The sequence below is a fragment of the Perognathus longimembris genome, chromosome 28, assembly GCF_023159225.1.
Source record: "Perognathus longimembris pacificus isolate PPM17 chromosome 28, ASM2315922v1, whole genome shotgun sequence".
In the NCBI taxonomy this organism is placed as follows: domain Eukaryota; kingdom Metazoa; phylum Chordata; class Mammalia; order Rodentia; family Heteromyidae; genus Perognathus; species Perognathus longimembris.
In genome coordinates this window covers 92,798,882-92,821,676 of record NC_063188.1, presented here as the reverse complement: position 1 = coordinate 92,821,676, position 22,795 = coordinate 92,798,882, and the positions used below count along the sequence as shown (strand labels likewise).

General features: G+C 35.5%; 1 protein-coding gene across 2 annotated transcripts in view; it reads right to left on the bottom strand.

Annotated features, from left to right (window-relative positions):
- The window catches only part of Dmd (dystrophin), a 1,916,788-nt gene that overhangs the window by 488,104 nt on the left and 1,405,889 nt on the right, over positions 1 to 22,795 (bottom strand). The window lies entirely within an intron of this gene.

Here is a 22,795-nt window from a genome sequence, read left to right as displayed (position 1 = left end):
CTGGCTTTTGGCAGTCTGGTCCGAAGAGGGCTCAAGGAGGTGGATCAACCCTCATAAGAGCAGGGGGAGGAGGGGATCCAGTGACACCTGACCCTGTCCCCTCCCAGGTGTTGGCACCAGAGGTGAGGTTCGCCAGAAAGGAAACCTGCCACATCGTTCAGGCAGAAAGGAGTTTATTGGGGGGAAAGAAGACTGCCAGCCCACACAAGATGGAGGCGTGGGGAGAAAGAGTTGGAAAGGAAGAAAGGCAAAAGAGAGTGTGAGAGAGAAAAGGAAAGAAAGAAATAGCAAGAGAGTAAGAGAGAAAAGGAAAGAGAGCAAGGACTCATGTTGAGCTGGATTATACAGGAAAAGGCAGGAGGTATGGCCAGGTGGATTGGATGTGATCTCAGAGAAGGGGGAAGTAACTGCCTCCAGGTGAGCCAGTTACCTAGGTAACACAGTTACTGGACTCAGATTTAAGCAGACCTTACAGAATGGACAGGGATGAACCACATATCTCGCCAGCACGGCATGCATGGTAACCTTTTTCCAAGATGAGGTGGCTTGGGACAATGAATCTTGAAGGGCAATGTTGCTGCTGTTTTCCATCAATTAAAGCCACCCCAGTCAGTTGTCACTGTCCCATAACTCTTAACTCCATCCCCATGCTACTGTAGGCATGGTGGCATGAATTGATTCCCTGGGAAACAGTATCTGGGTACAGGGAAAGCTGGTCTTTGAGGAGATGGGAATGCATTGTTCTCACCATTGCTAGAGCCAGTGCCTGGTGGTATTGCGGGGGACTTTTGCATGAGGCTTCTCTGGTCAAAAGGAACAGAACCTGTACTTTGGTTCAATTGGCTATCCATTTTAACCTGGGATTTCAAAAACCAAAACCCTCTTCAACAACAGACAAAAACTAGGCCTCCATACCAGTGGGTGATTTGACTTCCAGGTTTACACTGATATCATCAGTGTCCAACAAGGAGTTCCTGATAAATCTAAGGTCATGAATAATCAATCCCTCTAGCAAGATGGCATTGGATAATTGAATGGCTCCTAATATTATTCTAGCAGGAAAGAGAAGGGCTGTGTCCTAACTAGTAGCTTTAATCCTCAAAAATAGGGACCTGGATGAGAACATAAACTAAAAATTAGAGGTAAATGCCTGAGTGTTGACCTCAGCTCTAATATTCCTCATTGTTGTGACTGTGGTAATAATTCATAGGGAAACTAATGTTGAAAGAGTTTAAAGGAAAGAATAGAAAAAGAAAGAAGGAGTAGTGTGAGAAAAAAACATCTTTTCCATCATATTGTATTGCTTCAAAGTTCCTGCTTTGGCCTGGTGCTTAGTTCTTGTTGAAGAAAAGAACTGACTTGGAATAAGAAAGGATTTGTAAAATGAAAAAAAGTCTCACTTTCTGTGATGATTATATAATTTGAGATCACAAGATCTGTGTGTATAGACAAAGGAAATTACTATTCCATTTTTTAGTCTTCTTCACATGCCATCTGAGAGACCTGTTAGAATGAACACTATACTTTGGGACTTAAGGTAGGCATGAGCATTTTATTTAAAAGAAGTATTTCAATTATTGTGAAATGACAGAAAATTCTACTATTGTTGATAACAAAGATATAAAAAAAACCCAAGCCTCATTTGAAAAACAAAAACATTCTACTAATAAAATTACACCTTTCTTGGGATGAACTTAAGAAAATGTTCATACTACAGAGATTACCTAGAAGTGTATATATTTTGGAAAAAAGATTTACATGAAAATTATCTCATATGAAAGTCAAACACTTCATATATTTCTTTCTTAGCAGTTTTATAGTAAAATAAATACATTCTTATAAGAATTGTTCTTTAAATTTTAAAACTATTTTAATGGCTTATATATGATTTACAAGACAAGACAGGATTACAAATAGCTTGAGCTAATTAAAACTTATCAAAATAAAGATTTAAAGTTTCTCGCTTTCTTACTTTTAATTACTAGAGGGAAATAGCACTTGAAAGACTTTGATACTTTGAAATGCATTGATAGACCTTAAAAATCAATTAAAATTTATGAAGAACAGTCATAAATTAAGGATTTATACTTTCAATTAGTACAACACGAAAGGAATGAATCTGAGGACTGCACCTGTTTTCAAGAATTCTGTGCTTGAAGAATTCACTACTTACTTTAATCTTTTTATTCTGCATCATCACAAGTCCATCATCATCATCATCATCATCATCATCACCAGCACCACCCACCACCACCACCACCATCATCACCTTACTATAAATTCCTTGAGGGCAAGGATTTATATCAGTTGCTGGCATTTATTAGACATGCAATAAATTTGCTTAAAATCAGTAAGCCTGCTGTTAGGCATAAGTTCTAACAATGAGCTCCAAATCTTTGGAAAAAAGTCTTGAAATTACTTCCTGAAGTTAATGTATGGAATAACATTTCTATCTGTATAGAATAATAAAGTTTATACATTGCTTTCATATAGATTGCTTAATCAGTACAATGAATTATTAGATGCCATCTTTGTAACCGAAAACTATAATAAGCTATTGTTTAGTTATAATTATAACTGAGATATTAAAATGGGAATGAGCAATTCTCTGACCAATATTGTATTTTGCTTTAGAAATAATTTGTATCTTCTCTTTATAATATTAGCACTGAAAGTGAGATGGTGGGCAACTTTGTTGGGCAGTGCATTTTTATTTAATCATCAGTGACTAAATTTCTCTTACACTTTTATGAAAATGTAATGTATTTTCTAGCGAATTTATGAAATGAACTTCTAGACTACAGGTGTCTTGCAAAACAGAAAGTATAAAACCTAACAACTGTCAAAATTTTAGCAACCTTCCAGGTTGTCTAACAAGTTGGATCTCCGTGGATAAGAAACATCAAGTACTAGTAGAGGTTTAAAGTCATCCTTTCCACAGCACCTTTAAGCTTCTGTGACCCAACATATTCCTGCCCTCCCTGTTTTTGTGTCACACACAAATTTGATGAGACTCTTTTCTACTTGTGTTCTGTAAAAATCATCCAGTGTGTAAGAGATAAGAACAAAACCTTGTGGAGTATTACCAGATATCTTCCTTCACCACTGACACGGATCTGTTAATTGATATCTTTTGTGCAAAGACATGAAATGGTATCTTAACTATCCAATTTACCTTGTCCATGGGAATATGATCAAAGACATTATGCTCTGCATTTGTCAACACTTGAGTAGAGAGTAATGTATATAGGAATGTATATGGGAAAGTATACAAAGGTGCCCCTTAACCTTTTTATATAGACCATGCTGGTGAATAAAGTTGTGGCAAAATATTTTAATCATGGTAATAAACACAGAACTTTATATTTTTCTAGAAAATATAGATTGAATTCAGTTTTGAAAAATTCATTTAATTCTGTTTTGTAAAAATAGCCACTATATTCACGAGAAGTAACATGTTCTAAGAGAATATTATTTCATTCATTCTTACATCAGATTTTTTTACTGGAAAATTAAATTTTATGAGTCAGAAAAAAGAAACACATTATGGATGTTGAGGAAGTTTGACTATCCCAGTGATTGAAGAGTGCACTTGGAATTATGTAGGGAGTGATCTAACATGGGAGACATTAAGCATGCCTCACAGGAGATTGTCATATGTAGAAATTTCAGTACCCTCTTAGCCTAAAATTAATTTTAAATCCAAATATAAAATCTTTTCCGCAATATTTTCATACACATTGAATCACTCAGAAATATAATATATTGCTGTAAAATACAATGAGTATTTCACATGTTAATATGAATTTTGTAAAAAAAAAAAAAAAAGTCTTCATCCTGTTGGAAAAATCTAATGTAGATGGCCAATGTCACTCCTGGTCCTTGAGTTGCTATACAACATTCTGGATGCCACTCTGCATTTGTTGGCATTACAGTCATAATGTCATCACTTACAAACTTCACTTGCATTCCAGTGTGATCCTGTCTGAAACACAGTAAAATTTCTATTTTATTGTAAATGACTTTACAATTAAAGTCATGAAATCTTTGAAATATTGTATTGCCAGGCACCAAGTGACTCATGCCTTGTAATCCTAGCTATTCAGGAAGCTGAGATCTGATGATGACAGTTCAAAGCCAGTCTAGGTAGGAAAGTCAGTGAGACTCTTATTTTCAATTAAACACCAAATAAACTGGAAGTGGAGCTGTGGCTCAAGAGGTAGAGTACAGCCTTGAGCAAAAAAAGCTCAGGGACAGTAAATAGGACTTGAGTTTAAGCCCCAGGACCAGTATGCATGCACAAGTGTGCATGCACACACATACACATAAATTATATGCATATATCTTTTGGTTTATAATAGTAACGAAGGTGTTGCAAAGAACTTTTTGTGTGAAAAGGGGAGTTTGAGAAGTTTTGAAACCTTAGATCTACAAGCATAGGGAAATTTTCTGATGAAGAATAATATCAAACTAAAAATAAATAGAATGTTTTCAGGAGTAATGAGGACGTTTCCTTCCTATGCATCCAATCTCTGATCCTTACAGCACCATAGAGAATGAAATAGCATTTTAAAAATTGCTCTCTTTCACAGCCAGCTGTGCCTATCGGTGATCTGGAGGTCTACTTCATATACGAACCTGAATTAAAAACAGCCAGCCCTTTCGTCAGTTCAGAGCCCACATTCTTGATTACATTTGACACAATAATCATCATCATATCTTAAGACTCAAATCAGTCTGACAGTGTTAGACTCAGGGCTGCTTCTCCCAATTAGTTGAAAATTGCAGCCCAGCTTATCTTCGGGGGAATAAGTTTACATTTACAATTTTGCTGGGGTGAAAAAGCAAGGAACATGATGGAAGAAGACCCAAATCCACTTTCTAACTGATACAATCACTATTTTAAGCTCACCAAAGTCTGGGAAACCTATTTTGACAGGAATGAAAAAAAATGGTTTGGTTATTACTTTTTAAAAATGGTCCAATTTCAACATGAGTAGAGTTTGGACTAAAAAAAAATAGGAAATAGACATGTGTTGTAAATATTTTCAGAAGATACTTTTCAAATGAAAAGTGTCAGAAGGAATAGCCTATTTTCCAGCAAAAGATACTTTAAAATAATTTACAATTAACGGATAGGTTTCTTATAATTTACAAATGTAAAGTGAATAATTTCAAGGCCCTAGGATGGATGTCCAACCAGATGCTACTGCCTCCCTGAGATACAAATGTTACTCAGTTTATCTCATCCAAACTTTTCTTTTCTTTTTGTGTCCAAAACCAGTACTCCAACTTGATTCCTGATGCTTTTGCTCAGTGGATAGTGCTCTACCAATTAAGCAATGCCTCCAATCCCCCTAAAGTATGTCTTATCTATCTTTCTACAAGGAGAAATATAAAAGACATTTTTCCTGCATTTTACTTCCTCCCTTATGACACCTTTTATTTCAGATCAAGGCAGTTTCCACACTCTGGAGAAAAAAAAAGACAATGGCAAAGTATATGTACTTCATGTCAGTTATTTGTTCATATAGTGACACCCATATATGCCATTTTCAAAGTGAACAACAGAATAGCAGTTCTCATTTGTGTATCTGTCAGTCCGTCCATGTATCTATCTATCTACTTGGGTTTAGAAAAATAGAAAAAGTACTAAAGAGCAAGAGACCTGACAAACTAATGCAATTCTCAAAGGAGCTGAGATAGAAGGCATGTTGTGGCCACTGAGGATGGGAAAATACATGGGAATGGATGGACATGAGTTTAAGAGACAATGTCCAGGTGCCCCATGGTAAGCAAATGTCAACAATAAAGGAGAAAGACTATGCTGCCAAGATAGATATTTTAAGAAAGGCTGGGAGCTTGTGCCTTATGACTATAATCCTAGCTACTCAGGAGGCTTTGATCTGAGGATTGTGGTTCAAAGCCAGCTTTGGCGAGAAAGTCCATGAGACTCTTAAACAATTAACCACCATAAAAAGCCAGAAGTGGAGCTGTGGCTTAGTGGTAGGGTACTAGCTTTGAACAAAAATGCTCAGGGAGAAAGCCCAAGGCCTGAGTTCAAGACCCGGGATGTGCACGACACACATGCGCGCGCGTGCGCACACACACACACACACACACACACACACACACACACACACACACTGCAGAGGGAGGGAAAATTAGGGATAGAAACACTGAAGAAATGGCAGAAGTCACAAAAAAGGGAAAGGAAGGGAGAGGCTACTTTGAGTTAGGTTATCCTCACATAGCCTCATTTACTTAAACTTTAACATTTCCTCAAAGATCTAACGCTATGAATATACTTACTTCATGGATATCACAAAAAAAGAAATTATCAATTTCTTATTTGTCATTTAGGATAGATTTTTAAAGTCTGGATCCTGAGGCAAGCTCCAGTGATTTTTCAGGAAGGCTGGCAGGGCTATTAATACATGTGAACATTATTCTACCATATAGAATATCATCAAGGTAAATCTTGTCCCAAATCTTTGTGGTAGGTATACTTTATTAAAAGAATTCATAATGTTGATGGTTTCCAATTAATGATGTGATGGCTATCTTTAGGGTTAGTCAGCAACATGAGTACCATAAACAGCATTTCTATAGGCTCTGTTTTCTTTAGAAAGCAAAGATCACATTTTATATTTGTAATACATATTCTTTGTTTGTAAAATATATTCTTAAAAAATAAAAACATCCCCATTCAAGCCAGTGTTCCTTAGCGTTATCTAGAAAAAGGTATTCATTCACATTTGGTGAAAAATACACAATCTACCGCTTATAGCAGTGATATAGCACGATATCATGATAGCAGCATGATACAGTGTCATGAAGCTAGTAAGTATATATACTTAGGAAAATTTGGTTAAAATAATAAAAAGTGGGCTTTTCTAACAAATCTAAATATTGTGATTTACCTTCTCATATTGCCTGATTTCCTAAATTCTAGCACAACTAAGCTATCAAGAAACATAATTAGAACTCCTTTGAGTAGCTACTGATTAATTTAAATCATCTAGATAAAATAGCAAAGCATTTGTCTCATTCTTGGGCTTCTATCATGTTTCATGATTAAAAAAATACTATTTAGATGGTATTATTTAAATAGCACCCTTAGAAATTAGCCGACTGATTCGTTTCATTGATTGTACTGGTAATAGACTTTAAAACCTCATACAGGTTGATCATTGAACAATTTGGTGATTTAATGTCCATGGAAGCATAGTTATGAATCACCTCGTGAGCCATAGATTAGTAATAAAGTTCTTTTTAACCCAATGCTTCAATTTCCATGTTTGGTTCTATGACTTCTGTGAGAACAAATAAATAACATTTAGTAGAGCAGAGAAAAAGCAGAACCAAAGGAAAGACAAGTTTATAGGGTAACTGTAATATGTTTTACTTGGATAGCCCCTTGAAGAACAGCTGGAAGCTTCATAGACACAGAGTGAGGTGGCCCATCTACCTAGGGAAGATGAATGCCACTCAGAATGACTGTGCTTCTCAATTTGATCTATCTGTTCATTTATTGATGTAAATGAAATTGTTGAATTTAATTTCAGAAGTGTTACTGGTGATTACTTGTGCAATCACCAAGCATCTTTCTAGAGGTGAGTTCAGCCCCCCACTTCCCTGTTGTAATGATTTGGTGATAACTTGTATTTTTTTTCTTATTTTTATTCTTTCTTATGACATCTTCACCATTATGTGACCAGATTTGAAGACTAATTTTAATTATGAATTTCTTGTTAAGGAGTTAAAGCTTTGGGGGTACAAATGCCAGTCTATTTAGGTAGTTTATCATATATTCTGTAAAAATGCCATGTTCTTTCATATCTTCCTTTCTCCCTTTCCATCTCTCACCTCCCTTAGTCTCCTACCTTTCCTCCTCTTCCTGTTTCTCATTCTTTCACTCTCTCTTTCTCTCTCTCTCTCTTTCCCTCGCTCTCATCTTTTCTGAGACAGGTTTTTATTATATAGCTCAGACTGATTTTTTTTTTTTTTGCCAGTCCCGGGGCTGACTCAGGGCCTGAGCACTGTCCCTGGCTTCTTTTTGCGCTAGACTAGCACTTTACCATTTGAGCCAGAGTGACACTCCTGGCTTTTTGTTTGTGTGGTGCTAAGGAATCGAACCCAGGGCTTCATGCATGCAAGGCAAGCACTCTACCACTAAGCCATATTCCCAGCCCCCAGACTGACCTTGAATTTAGCATCTTCCTTCTTTAGCTTCTGATTAGTGAACTTACAGGTGTGTACCATCATGCTTGGCTTCCTTAAGCATATATTTAAAGATGGTTCTCAAAATTTTCATGATGTGACATAGCTGCAGTTATTTTAATCTTTATGAAAAACATAGCCCGATATGACAAAAACAAGTGTTACCATGATGTTAGAACCAAAGATACAGCATTTTTATTTTGTTAATGAAGAATATACTCAAATGATATAATAGTGTTAGATAATATATAATAGTTATTGTATAAAATGCTTATCTCACAAGCATAGTGAATATGTACAGATTCTATAGATCCTCCTAATTCATAATAGTTTTTGAAGTCCTTCCAATTACAGGTTGGAAAAGGAAAAGGCTGATATTAATGGAATATTATACCTGTTCTCAGAAGAGACAATCATGCTTTATTAGAATGATGATCGATGACATAGATACAATAAAAATGTATCTATCATTCCAAATTTGTATTGCAGAACTTGAAAAAGAATGGGTGTTTACTTATAAGTGATTCAATTAAAAAGAAGATGTGACTCCATGACAATACGAGTCTTTCCTTCTTAGATATCTATTTTCATTATGTAGTAATATTATTAGTTCTTTCCAAATGACCATAACACTGTGCTTCTAGTCATAATGTTCTTCCTTGGCACAAGGCCTAAGAAAATGAGCCAGACAACACTAAACTGATACTTCTGAAACCCTAATCTAAGGCAAAAAAATCTTCATTTTAAGTTGATGTTTCATAAAGATTTTGTCATAAAAATGAAAATGAACTAATATGAAAACTAAATGAACTAATATGAAAATTATCAACACAAAATGAGAAAAGATTAACATGGATCAGTAAAATATTGTATTCATATGGAATATGGACTAGTAAATTCTAAAGATGTTTGTCCCATGGAAAATATATGTTACGTGAAATAAGTCAGGCCCAGATAGACAAAGGACTTATTTTCTCTTATATGTAGAAGCCAGATTTAATGTATAAATATATATGTGGTCATAGGCAAGTATATACAAACATATAAATTAAAATATGATACACACGGGAGAAGTCAAATGGTATAACTTCCTAGAAAAACTAACTCACAGTCCAACTAAATGAATACCAGGATTCTGGTGCTTGAGATGTTAGAAGGGTCAAAGGGAGATGAATGGAGAGATGAAGTGAGAGAGTTTAGTCCTAATATTCAATGCATACACTATATAACTAGGAAAATTGGAGGGAGAGTTGGGGAGGGATGGAACAGCATGATGAAAGGAGTGCTATTGATCATGATGCATTGTACTTTCAAACTGACAGGATGAATGGAAAGCCCTTTGTATAACTATTTAAAAACATATATATATATATATAATATAAAATATAATTAAAAATAAAAACTTGAATCTCTCAAGATGAGAGAGGGGTCTGTATACCTGCCAGTTATTTCACAAGGAGAGAGCAAAACTTTGTCCTACCCAATCAATTAGGGCCTTGTGCTCAAGAATGAATCAAGACACCGTACTGCCAAAAAATCTGAGCAATTCTGGTTGACCTTTGAGTTTCAACTCAGGTTCCCAAAATTTCTTCATTCAAGAGTTTATGCCTCAGGCTGGGACTGTGGCTCAATGGTAGAGTGCATGCCTTGCATGCATGAAGCCCTCGTTTCCATCCCTCAGTACCACATAAACAGAAAAGGCTGGAAGTGGCACTGTGGCTTAAGAGGTAGAATGCTAGCCTTGAGCAAAGTGAAGCCCCGGACAGTGCTCAGGCCTAGAGTCCAAGCACCAGGACTGGCCAAAAAAAAAAGAATTTATGTCTCTCCTCAGAGCGAATAAGGTCTATCCATCAAGAGCAGTTGCCAAATAAGATTGGTTGGCCAAGATCACGCCACCTGAAAAGTATATTGAGGCGTTTTCACACATATCAAGTGCTTGGCTGGACTTCTGGAATTGCCTACCTGCCAGGATAAAATAATTTTTCCTGTCACCAGTAGCAACCTTATAATTAGGCTAAAAGTAATCATTACCAGGGTGTGAATTATATGTTTTGTGTAGAGAAAAACACACAGCTATGAATTAGTTCCATGCTATTAAAATGTTGATGAGGATAGAGTATCAAGCAGGGTTAATGGAGTTTGTTTGAGAAAAAAGTACTTATTAGCAGATCCCGGCAATTATAATAAATTCCATTGTCTTCCGAGCTATTGTTTATTGCTATCTTCTAAAATGAAGACTCTGGCTAAGTGTAACATCTTTTCTTAAAAATATCCCAGATAACTTCCATGATTTTTAAATAATTTCTCACCTATCCTCCATATAGAAAGTGACAATAAGGAAACATCCAATAAGATTCAAATACGCTATTCCAAAGAATAAATATTTTTCTTCTATTTTCTCCCTTCTAGCTATCTATCTTCTCAGAGAATGTCCCTGAATTTCTAACAAAATATGTGATGATGAAAATATTGCTGAAGGAAACCATGTCTGAGGAAAGTCAAAAGTCAAATACACCAATTTCCTTGGTTAATACAATTGTTATAAGAAGGAGGAGTAGAATATTGGAAGAGTAATACAGCGGATGTGGTTGATTGGGATGCATTGTACACATATATAAAAATGTCACAATAACCTTTGCATACAACTAATGTAAGCTAAGAAAATAAACTTTACAGAATACATCTCCAGAGATTTCTGAATTAGTAGGATGGGATAAAACTTACAAATTAACATTGAGAGTAAGCTTATATGTGACACCAATTCTATGAGCACAATTTGGGTAAGACTGAGGTAATGGGTACATTGATGATCTTCCCATGTCGAAGCTAGTGGGAAGAGTGACCGCTACAAGCTCACAGCTGCCTCCATCATGGACATTACTCTCAGATAGAGGCATTCAATCAAGTTTGTCTCCTTTCATTGGGTAACCCAGTATCATTAACTGGGTGCTACTGGCATGATAGAGTTCAGCTCTCTTGCCTCAGTTCTGAATGTCTTTGAAGGACTCCGCAAGTTGAAGAATTTCTTCTGAGAATCCACTGGGGCCTCCATTCATCACAGGCCCATTTCTCCTTCTGTTCAGTATTTCCTTTCTTATGTCATTATACAGTTATCTCATAGAACCTTCCTCAACAAACTTTGCACACAACTCTCTAGCTTAGTGTCTATTTCCAGGAATCTCAGTCTAAGTCAGTTGGGGTCGATTTTCTTTTACTTTTCTTTTTGAATCGAAATGCATCACCTTACATTTATATTTCATCTCTTAGTATTCAGCCTATGAGTTTAATTTGATGAAAACTCTTTGGCTCCTGATATTGTATGCACTGTTTGTTATTTCTTCCTGCTTTATGTCATCACCAAATTTGATAAGAATGTTATCTACATCTTTATCCAAACCACTGCTAAAATATTGGAGAGGATGAAGTTAAGATTAGATTGCTGTGATAAGCTGCCAGAAACCTCCAAGTTGATCAAGTTGATATGTATCCATTAAATAGCAATGAGGGAGAAAAGGCCTCAAAGTGGAAGATTTGAGTAGGAACACCAGATCTGTGAAAGTGAAGGTCAATCACTAGACTCACTACTAAAGAGAACAATGCTATTTTAGCATTTTAAAAATAGGAAACTTTAAAATTTCTTATATCTTATATATTAATAAATTGTATCACAACTGCAAATGTAAAAATTGCATATGATCCATATAATTTTAGATTATTGTTTACATAAAGGGGTTTCTGGAATTGCTTCCTTGTCACAGGATGAAAGCTGTATTTGGTCACTTTAAGAAGTAGTCATTTTAGTTAAATATTTCTTTTAAGTGGAGGTTGAATAGCTAACTTATTTTCACTAAGTACATCTGAAATACTTGCAGTATAGAAGAAAAACACAGTCCCTCAATAATTGTATGAGTAACCATAAGTTTAAGCATTCTAGTCAATAATCTCCAAAGATGTTTGAATTAGGTCTGTCCTACTTGCTTTAAGTACTTGATGGTATGACAATATTGCCTGGACACATATTAATATAATGAGTATCATAATTTGATGAAAGGCTAAATGTGATGTTTAGTATTAAAAGATATTTAGAACACACAGCTACTGTTTTGAATAGGGAATTGATTTCCCTATGAATTTAAGTAGTTATATCTCTTCAAGTGAATACTGATGGCACACATAATGGCCACAGAATAAAACATTTGCTTGAAGCATAAGGTTATTACATTTTTCCCAGGCTATTTACTAAGTCACTATGCACTACAATAAATTATTTCCTCCTGTTTTGTTTTTCTGTCTAGTAAAATTGTAGTAGATTCTTTTTTTTAGAATTCCAATTAAATTACTTAAAAATTATACAAAGATATGATTAGTTATGAGTATAAATCTTGTTCAGCATCATTCGTGATTTTTATTTTCTAATTTAATTTTATTGTCAAGGTGAGGTACAGAGGGGTTACAGTGTAACTGTGTAAGTTAGTGAGTACGTTTCTTGTCACACTTGTTACTTCCTCCCTCGTTATTCTCCCACCTTCCCGCCTCCCCAACTCCTCCACCTTAGAGTTGTACAGTTAATTTCCAACATCTTGTCTTTTAAATACCACTGTTGCATTGGTTTCGCTTTTTCCTTTGTCTCACCATTTTGATGTTCCCCTTCCCTTCCCTAATTCAGATAAATGTATATACAATACCCAGGGTACCAAAACCATTTACAAATAGGGGTAGATTCTTTTTTAATGGAAAATTTATCTGATGCTTTCAACAATTAACAAACTGGGAGTGAATAAAATCAAGATAGGAAATAGTCTAATCACAAAAATATGAAAAGAAATGCTATGCATTTAAAGGGTTGATTATTTCTAAATTTTTGAAAATTTCTATAATCAGGCTCAATTTTACAGAAAAGATAAATTATAACAAAACATAGAAAAAAAACTACCAATGAGAAAACAAATAGTAAGTAAAATAACAAAATAGACAACCAAAAGGGCCACCCTCCCACTCCACCCAAAAAAAGCTCTAGTTCAGAAATGTCACCAAAACCCAGAAATTATGTATAGTGTTATAGACTTGGGACTGTTGGGTTCTAGATTTAAAAATACATAGTGTTTGCTAGGAATTCATATTCTACTAGACCCAATAATCTGGTTATAGACTCTGTAAACCAGAAGATCTCAGGTAGTTACTTTGCTTCAGTTTAGATTTCCCTACTTTGAAAGTTAGGTACAAAAATTCTGTTTTGATGGGGCTGGGGATATAGCCTAGTGGCAAGAGTGGCTGCCTCGGATACACGAGGCCCTAGGTTCGATTCCCCAGCACCACATATACAGAAGCGGCGCTGTGGCTCAAGTGGCAGAGTGCTAGCCTTGAGCGGGAAGAAGCCAGGGACAGTGCTCAGGCCCTGAGTCCAAGGCCCAGGACTGGCCAAAAAAAAAAAATCTGTTTTGAGCATCATCTAGAACTTCTTAACTAAGTTCCATTCATGTGTGTATGAAGCAAAAAGATTCAATTTCACAAAACTTACTAATATCTATGCATTCAGAATAATTTTAATTAAAATGCATTTGAATTAATATAGGAAGAGAATGAAGCTCTGTTACACAATGAAAAAAGCCAAAAGATTCTAAACTTATAAAACTATAAAAATTAGACAGATACAAACTAAACCAAATGGCAGGTAAATTATGGCCTATAAACCTAGCTACTCAGGAGGAAGAGAAAGGAAGATCACAGTTTGACGCTAGCCTAGGCAACATTAGCCAGACCCTGTCTGAAAAAACAAATTAAAAGCAGTACAACTGGGAATGTGGTCCAAGTGATAGAGGTCTCCCTAGTAAACTCAAAGCATGAGGCTCTGAGCTTAATCAAGCATACCACTTCCCCACAAAAATGTTAAGTTAAATGGTTAAACTCATTTATTAAAATGGCTTAACTTTTCTAAACTAAAATCTAGCTACTTTCAACAGTTTGAGTATTCTAGAGTCTTTTTTAGAATAATGAAGATGCAAATAAAATGAGAAATATGAACATAATTGAGAAGTAATCTAATAGATATTATTGCTAACATTAATGGTTCAATTACGCCAAGGAAGGAAAAAATTCTCTCATTTGTTTTTATTTTAAATACTATGCCATTAAGTTTAGCAAATGAAGAAAAGTCTGTTGTTGTCTTATACGTTTCTATTAGGAAATAACTGTAATTTTTCTTTAATCATAAGTTTTTCATGAGTAAGTTGCATGTAGGGACATTGCTAAACATCTACCTATCTATCTATCTATATAAACATATATATGTATATATGTATACTGATAGAGCACAATTGAACACTATACAATTGCAGTAGGATAAAAATGGCTACTTGGTTATATCCTCAGGTAATTTTCCATACCAGTAAAGCACCAATAATATGGTACCAGATATCTCCTTTTGTGCAATCCTGGTAAGTTATAAATATTCTAATTACTTTAAAGGTGATGACATAAAATGAACTAGGCAGTTGCCACTATGAACTTTGTAGATCTGCGTGGATCACGGCACTCCTTGGACCAGAACCCCAATGTTTCAAATAGATTACATTATCTTATTGCAGGATGCCAAGTATTCTTACACTTCAGAATCACTTGGGAAGACTGAGCAATATAAAAATGGGAATGTCTTGTAACTATGTACAATTGTCTTCTGAAGAGCCAAACCAAACGTCATCATACTGCCTCAAAAATGTACCTATAGGATTTGCTAATAGATTGTATTTTTAGACATATCAAAATGTATTAGTGCTTAGGGTAGACTTGAATGTATGTTTTCTATAAGAGAGATTAAAAAGACTACTCTCAATTGAGAATGATTTTAGGGTCATTTTTAGGTTTAAATATTTGGAGAAAATAGGTTACAAATGTATTATGAGCAGCCTCCAACTTAATAAAAAGTTGCACTTTTTAAAGGGAGAAGATTGAAATAAGGTCTTACTATGTACCACAGGCTGGCTTTGAGCTCCCAAATCCTCCTGTCTTGGCCTGCTGAATTTCAGAATTAAAAGTGTGAGGAATCATATTTAATAAGAGGTTGTATTTTAAACGCATGTCCTATTAATACTATGTTTCAGTCTTTACATAGATTTAAGGGCAGCAAATCTTCATTCTTTAAATTTCTGGAAATAAGCCAAAGCCATTTAGTGCCCAACATTTGATGATTTTAGCCAATTCGGTTATTGAGTACATTACTTAGCAAGCAAATGCAAAGAAAGTATGGCTTTAAAATGGTTACAACAGTCTTTGAATAATCATAGGTAATTCCAGAATGCAAATTCCAAAAATGCTTTGAGGAAGGAAAGCAGCTGGGAATAGAAAACATGAGATTCTTTTATGAAGTTCACATGTCTATTCTTCTCCTAAGACAAAAAAAAGCAAAAATGTATAATAATATTATGTGCTTTTTTTCTCTGAAAAACTCAAGATTTCCTTATTCATTATTGCTTTCATAAAGTTTTGAATATATTTTGGAAATATTTACATATTTAAAAAATAATTCATCAGGCCTCAGGAGGGTAAAAAATGTACTAGAGACAAAAAAGTACCACTCGTGGTTTCTGGTCGTTAATTGGATATAAGAGTCTCACAGACTTTCCTACCCAGGCTGGCTTTGAACCATGATCCTCAGATCTCAGCCTCCTGAGAAGCTAGGATTACAGATTTGAGCCTCCAGCACCCAAATATCCCTCCCCCCCTCGGCCCCATTTTTTTTTTATGATTCTATAGTGCTAGAGATTGAAGTCTATAGGCCTCACACTTGGCAGGCAATTGTTCTAGCACTTAATGTGCCACACACTTATCTTTTTTCCTTTTATTTTGTCTTCCAGATAGAGTCTCATGCTAACTTTGTTCAGGTTGTTTCAGACTATAAATTCCCTAACTACCTCCTGAGTAGCTGTGACCACAGGCATGAGCCACTTAAACTTGATATCGAGATAGGTTCTCCTTAACTGTTTGCCCAGACTTTCCTTGAAATGAAGTCTTTCTATCTGTACATCTTGAGTAGCTAGCATTATACCTGTGCACCACCATATCTAGCCCCAAGAAGATTGACTTTTTTGTTTTTGTCAGTCATGGGGCTTGAAATCAGGGCCTGGGCTGTGTCCCTGAGCTCTCTTTGCTCAAGGCTAGCACTCTACTATTTGAGCCACAGCACTATTTCCAGTTTTCTGGTGGTTATTTGGAGATACGAGTCACACTGACTTTCCTGCTGGGTCTGACTTTGAACTGGGATCCTCATTAGCTAGGATTACAGGCATGAGCCATTGGTGCCTGACTAGAATATTAACTTTTAAGGAAAAGAACTCTGGGGCCAGTGTTAAGGTCAAATGAGAATAGGGATTCATTGATGGATGGCATCACTAAAACAAGGGTGGTCACAGTTTCCCATGCAAAAGATGAAGAGGCTTTAGGATAGAGTAATGAAGAAGAGACAACAGTTTCTACAGCAATTTTTGAAGTAGTATTCACAGAAATTGGAAGTTAATTTAAATACCTGTTGGTAAATAGAAAAGGACAGGAGAGTAGTTCTTCAATTTATACATTTAGAGTTAGACAACTACATACATAGGATATCTAGTATTGTTTTAAGGCTAGATAATGCATTGTACTTCAGACATTTAGAGGCCTTCTTGATATGTAGGTGGAGAAGTACAGTAAGTGTCTGAAAATACATTTTCAGAGATAAGGAAAAAGATATCAGCTGAACAGAAAGATTGAGGGATCTGAATGGCAATTGAAGCAAACAGATAAAGCTATTAGAATATATAGAGAGGGGGCTGGGGATATGGCCTAGTGGCAAGAGTGCTTGCCTCGTATACATGAGGCCCTGGGTTCAATTCCCCAGCACCACATATACAGAAAGAGGCCAGAAGTGGCGCTGTGGCTCAAGTGGCAGAGTGCTAGCCTTGAGCAAAAAGAAGCCAGGGACAGGCTCAGGCCCTGAGTCCAAGCCCCAGGAATGGCAAAAAAAATAAATAAATAAAATAAAAAAAATATATATATATATATATAGAGAGAGAGAGGGGAAGAGAACAGAGAATTGAGATTAGAATACTGGTCAGGAATTGGTGACTCAAGCCTGTATAATACCCTAGCTATTCAGTCAGATCTAGGTGAAGCCAGACCGGGCAGACAAATCTCCAAGATTCTTATCTCCAATTAATCAGCAAAAAAAAAAATACTGAAATGGAGGCATGGCATAATTGGTAGAGCACCAGCCTGAGTAAAACAGCTGAGTGAGAGTCCAAGGTCCTTTCTGTTTGGTATACACAATAAAAAAGATTAGAATATCACTATTTTAGAATTTATAGAGGAAAATAAAGCTATAATAATTACGATTTTTAAAAAGTCCCTCCTTTATATCCTGTGACACTACCATGAGCTGTTTTCCAGCCATTCTTAACATTTGTATATCTTGCTATCTACTTTGTATGTCCACCTGGATTTATTTCAAATATAACATGTCTCTTCTTCCCAATGTGTTTTGCTCATAGAGCCTTCTTATCTCATTAAATGAGTATGCCAATCATCCTGTTATTGAGGCTATTAATCCAGCGGTCTTCTTCGACTAGTGTCTTTATCACATACCTAAATCCAATCCAATAAAATATTTTCTAGCCCTGGACTCAAAGTATAATAGACTCCATCTGCTTCACATCACATGTATTTTTTTTTCATTATAATCTAAGACCTCTTGCCTGAAGTATCACAAACAGTCTCCTAATGGTGTCACTACTTCCTTTTTGTCAATTATAACAGAAGACCTAAGTCAGTCAAAACATGCCACTCCCCTCCTCTAAACCCTTTAGTGACTCTCTTCTCATTCAGAATAGAAACTAGTCCTTTGAGGGGCCCCCAAAGGTCCATATATAGTCAGATTCATATTACCTCTCAGACTTCTTGTCTACTATATCCTGGCCAATTCCTGCCTACTGATCTATGTACATTTCTGAGGTTACTTCAACCTCTAAAGGATTTCCACATATTAGGACACCCTTGACTGCTTTCTTTCCAATTATCCATGTGGCTCACACCCTTAGGTTCTTCAGATTTTGCTTAAATATCACTTTTTAGTAATACCTTTGTTGATTACAACAATTATTTTTGAAGTTATTTTTAGCGTTTATGGCTACATCATAACTGTATATACTTACAAGTTGTAGTGCGATGTTTTGATTTACCTTTACATTGGGTAATGATGAAATTAGGGTAATTACCAAGTCTTTTACCTTAGATTTTTTATCAATTTGATGAGTATACTCTGTTCTAGCTATTTTGAGATATACAGTGATTATTGTCTGTTACCCTACTGCTGAGTATTATATTTAAATGGTCACACTTTTTCCTCATTTCTCATTTCCAACACTTTCTTTCTGAAATACACACACACACACACGCACACACACACACACACACACACACACATACACTATCAATACTTTTCCCTCTTTATGTTCCTAAATTGTACTTATTAACTGACTGATACATCATCTATCTAAATTTTGTATTGGTCAATGTCTGTTCTCAGTTTTCTTCCTATAACATATGTTTCAAGAGGGTAGGAGTTTTCATTGCTTCCCACCTAGTACCAAGAACTGAGCTTGCTAGCACATACTTAGCATAAAACATTGTGTAAGAGATGAAAATAATACTTAAAAATAATTCTTAGATGTTACTAATAGATGACATTTGCTGAGTTCTTACTAAGTGCTAAGTACTTCACATTTATTATAAGATTAGAGGAGTCAGAAAGTTGCAATATAATACTGTGTTGGAAATCAAACTATGTGAACTTTCAACAAGTTGAATTGATCATCTAGACTTATGTTAAAATGGAATAAAGTATATGGGTAATTATAGATCCATATTACAAAGTTATTTCTAAGTTCACAAAGTGCTTATCTTCAGCAAAGAGAGGGGGATTGGAGAACAATATATAAACAGGGGATGAGAGTAGGAAACACCAAAGTCAATTACTGCCTCATAAACTTGGACAGAAAAGAAAGCATTAGAGAAAAAAAAATTAGGATGAAGGAGATATGAGTATGTTGGTTGGGTAAAGAAGAAAAACAAGAAGAAAGAAGTTGAAGATTCCAGAGAATTGAGTTCTCACATTGGGTAATGTAAAAGAGATGGAGTGTTGTGTTTGAATAGCTGTCTGCTACATATATAACAGACTTGTGTTCCTTTTCTTGTTATTTTGAAGTGAGAATGAGAGGCAAGAACTGAGCAATAAAGAAGTCAAGTGTGACTAACAATCACTGGCTTCCAGGATGCCAAAGATGAAGAATGCAAGTGAAAATTTTTTTCAGATTATCAACTAATTATAATTAAAATGAGAAATATTAATAGGAAAGGCATAATGATAACACAATATTATTTTAAAGAATAGAGTGCTTATATGCATATATAAGAATTATAATTGCATACATGTGGCTACACATATCTACATACACATATGCATGTATGCTAGTGTACATGCTAAATCTTCCTTACAGCCTACAGGGATTTTTTTGGTATCTGGGACCTTAGAAAAGGAACTTCTAGCCATGCTGGAATCTCTTGTGCTAGGACAATGCTCTAGCTGAATTTGCACCTGGCTTGTTGAAGTCGTGGAAATCCTCATACAGACACAGACAAATAATTCAGAGTTAATGTTCATTTCTTGCTGAAAGAGTGATCCTGGAATAGAAGTAAGGAAATGAAATCTCATGACAGTGTCATCATAAAGTCATCAGCCAGATGGCAGTCCTTGAAATCTAATCCTTAGAGACCGCTCACAATAATTTGTAATATCACATCTAATATGATCTTATTCAGAAATTCCTATTTATTCACAGAGATTGAACAGAAAGAAATGAAACTGCAGAAGTTCACATTTCTCTATGTGGAATATGATAGGGAAAACAAAATATGTTCCCTCTTAGGTAATTTGTGTTCTGATCTAAGGTTCTGAAGTAAACATTAGTTTATGTTTGCTTTTGTTTATGTCTTAAAACTATAACCTGCCAACATAGATCAAAGTAAACTTCTTTCAAGTTATACTTATCTTATTTAACATTCAAAGATTTAAAACAGAATTGAAGATTTTATTGCTTCAAATAGGCTTTCATATATACAGAAATTTTGCACAGATTTATCCACATGATTGACAGTTTGAGGGCAGGCAATATATAAGTAAAATAATGTCTAACCAGAATTGTAACAAATGATGCAATCAGAATGTTTCCAGGAGAAATTTTTTTCAGACATATGATACTCTCCTTCATAACCCAAATATTGATGTTGCCCATTTTGTTTTTTAATGAGTTTACATAATGAACAACAAAAGTGAAAATACTTCTGGAAGGTAAGGAGAATCACAGAAATGGTGGGATAAAGGGTGAACTAATTCAGCCATGGTACTCACTAGACACTATGTTGCAAATGATTTTTATAATCAATGATCGAGCTAGCAGGAGGGAAAACCTGAGAGAAAATGAGGGAATAGGTGACACTGTTCAAAAATTAATGTACTACTCATTACCTGACCTATGTAACTGTAACCCCTCTGTACATCACCATCACAATAAAAAGTGAAAGTACTATCCTTCTGTAGTTGTAGGTTTTGTTTAAAAGTTAAAACACCAATGCTAGAAAATGAGAAAATAGGAGAAATAAGGTAGCAATAAGGAAGTACAATGATATGAATCATTTTGTAAAAGAAAATCTTCTAATTTATAATACGTGGTAGTCATTTATTTGAAATACTATAGCACATCATTACTATAAATTTACCCCAATCTACTTAGGTAAATGGAAGTACAATAATTTGGAATAGGACTACCAACAAAACATTCTGTGTTGATGAAAATGTATGTTTCACTATCCAACAGGGAAAGTACCTGTTACACATGGCTCCTCGAGCCCTTGCAAGGTGGGTATTGAGACAGTGAAACCGAATTTTAATTCTTACTTAATTATAATTAATTTAAGTAGTTCCTAGTGGCCGGTGGCTGGCTGCCTCACTGGCTAACAAAAAATATGGAGGGTGATAATTCTACTTCACTTCTGGGTTGAGCTTGGCAAGGTATTGCACAAATACGGTCAAAATACAAACTATCATGTGAGGAATTTTGCAACTCTTATCCCGAATAAGGTCTATAAAATGTAAAACAAAGGAAGCTGAAGATAAAGAAGAACGTAGGTTAATCTGTACAATGGACAGATAGCAAAGGAAGAGTGTAGATTCCTAATGCAAAGTGTAAGTAGCCAATAAAGAATCCAAATTTTCTCGGGTTCTCTACAAACATCAGAGAATCAAATTGAAATGGTCCATCATTATGACAATCACAGGGAACCAGGCCATCACTCGAGGGGTTATTTCTTTGGAAAAGTTAATGCAGTCCAGTTATAGCATGCTATTTTGTTTTTCCATGTTCTTTGTCGAAGACATTGCTGAATGACCAAGCCCTATTCTTCCTGCATGAAAGAGTATTATGTGCTACAGTTCTGGTGCTCAAGTTTCTGAGAAAGCCATTGTTTTCATGATATAAGTACTGTCCCTTCTCCTTATTCTTGCTGTGAGGCAAATATTTTGAGGGAAATGCTAAGGAGAACATGGAGACTTCTGGGCAGCTATTTCTGGGCTACTGAAACAATGTTAGCATCTGCCTGACTGTGAATATCTCATTATGTGTGATAAATATACCTCTATTTGATAAGTCTCCCCAAACCTTCCAGTTGTTTGAAACTGGAAATAACCTTAATGGATAATTATAGTTAGTCTTATTTTTCCCTCAGTCATGGGGCTTGAACTCAGGGTCTGGAAGCTATCCTTGAGCTCTTTTGCTCAAGGCTACCCCTCTACCACTTTGAGCCATAGTTCAACTTTTGGTTTTTAAGTGGTTAATTGGAGATAAGAGTCTCATGGACTTTCCTGGCCAGTCTGGCTTTGAACTGCATTCCTCAGGTCTCAGCCTCCTGAGAAACTAGGATTACAGGTGTGAACCACCAGCACTTGGCAGTTAGTCATTTTTATTTGGTCATTTAAATTCTCAAACAAAAAGTTGTGGGGATTGCTATTGTATGCCAACCTAAGTGCTAGGTATTACAATCGTAGGTAAGCATCAGGTGTACCTACCCTTAAAGTCAATACTCTCATAGGAGGCAAAGACCAGCAAATACTTAGCTCTAGACTAGGAGATAAAAACTACACTAGGGATCAGAAAGAGCACAAAAAGGGTTTGTCCACAAGGCTTCCTGAAGGAACTGGCAATTCACAGTGAGATCTAAATAATGAATAAAACTTAAGCATGGAAAGGAGAGTTGATAATATACACCACGTCAGCATGCAACAGAATAGGAAAACATTGAAAGGAAATGGGAAAAGCTCACTGTTACTTAATTATGAACAAGGGAATGCTAGGGCACTTGCAAAGAGAGCAAGAAAGGAGAATAGAATTGTAAGGCAAGGTCACATCACAAATGACCTTAAAATTATTTTAAATGTCTTTAAAAAGCAATGGGTATAGGCTAGGGATATACCTTAGTTAGTGATAATCACCTA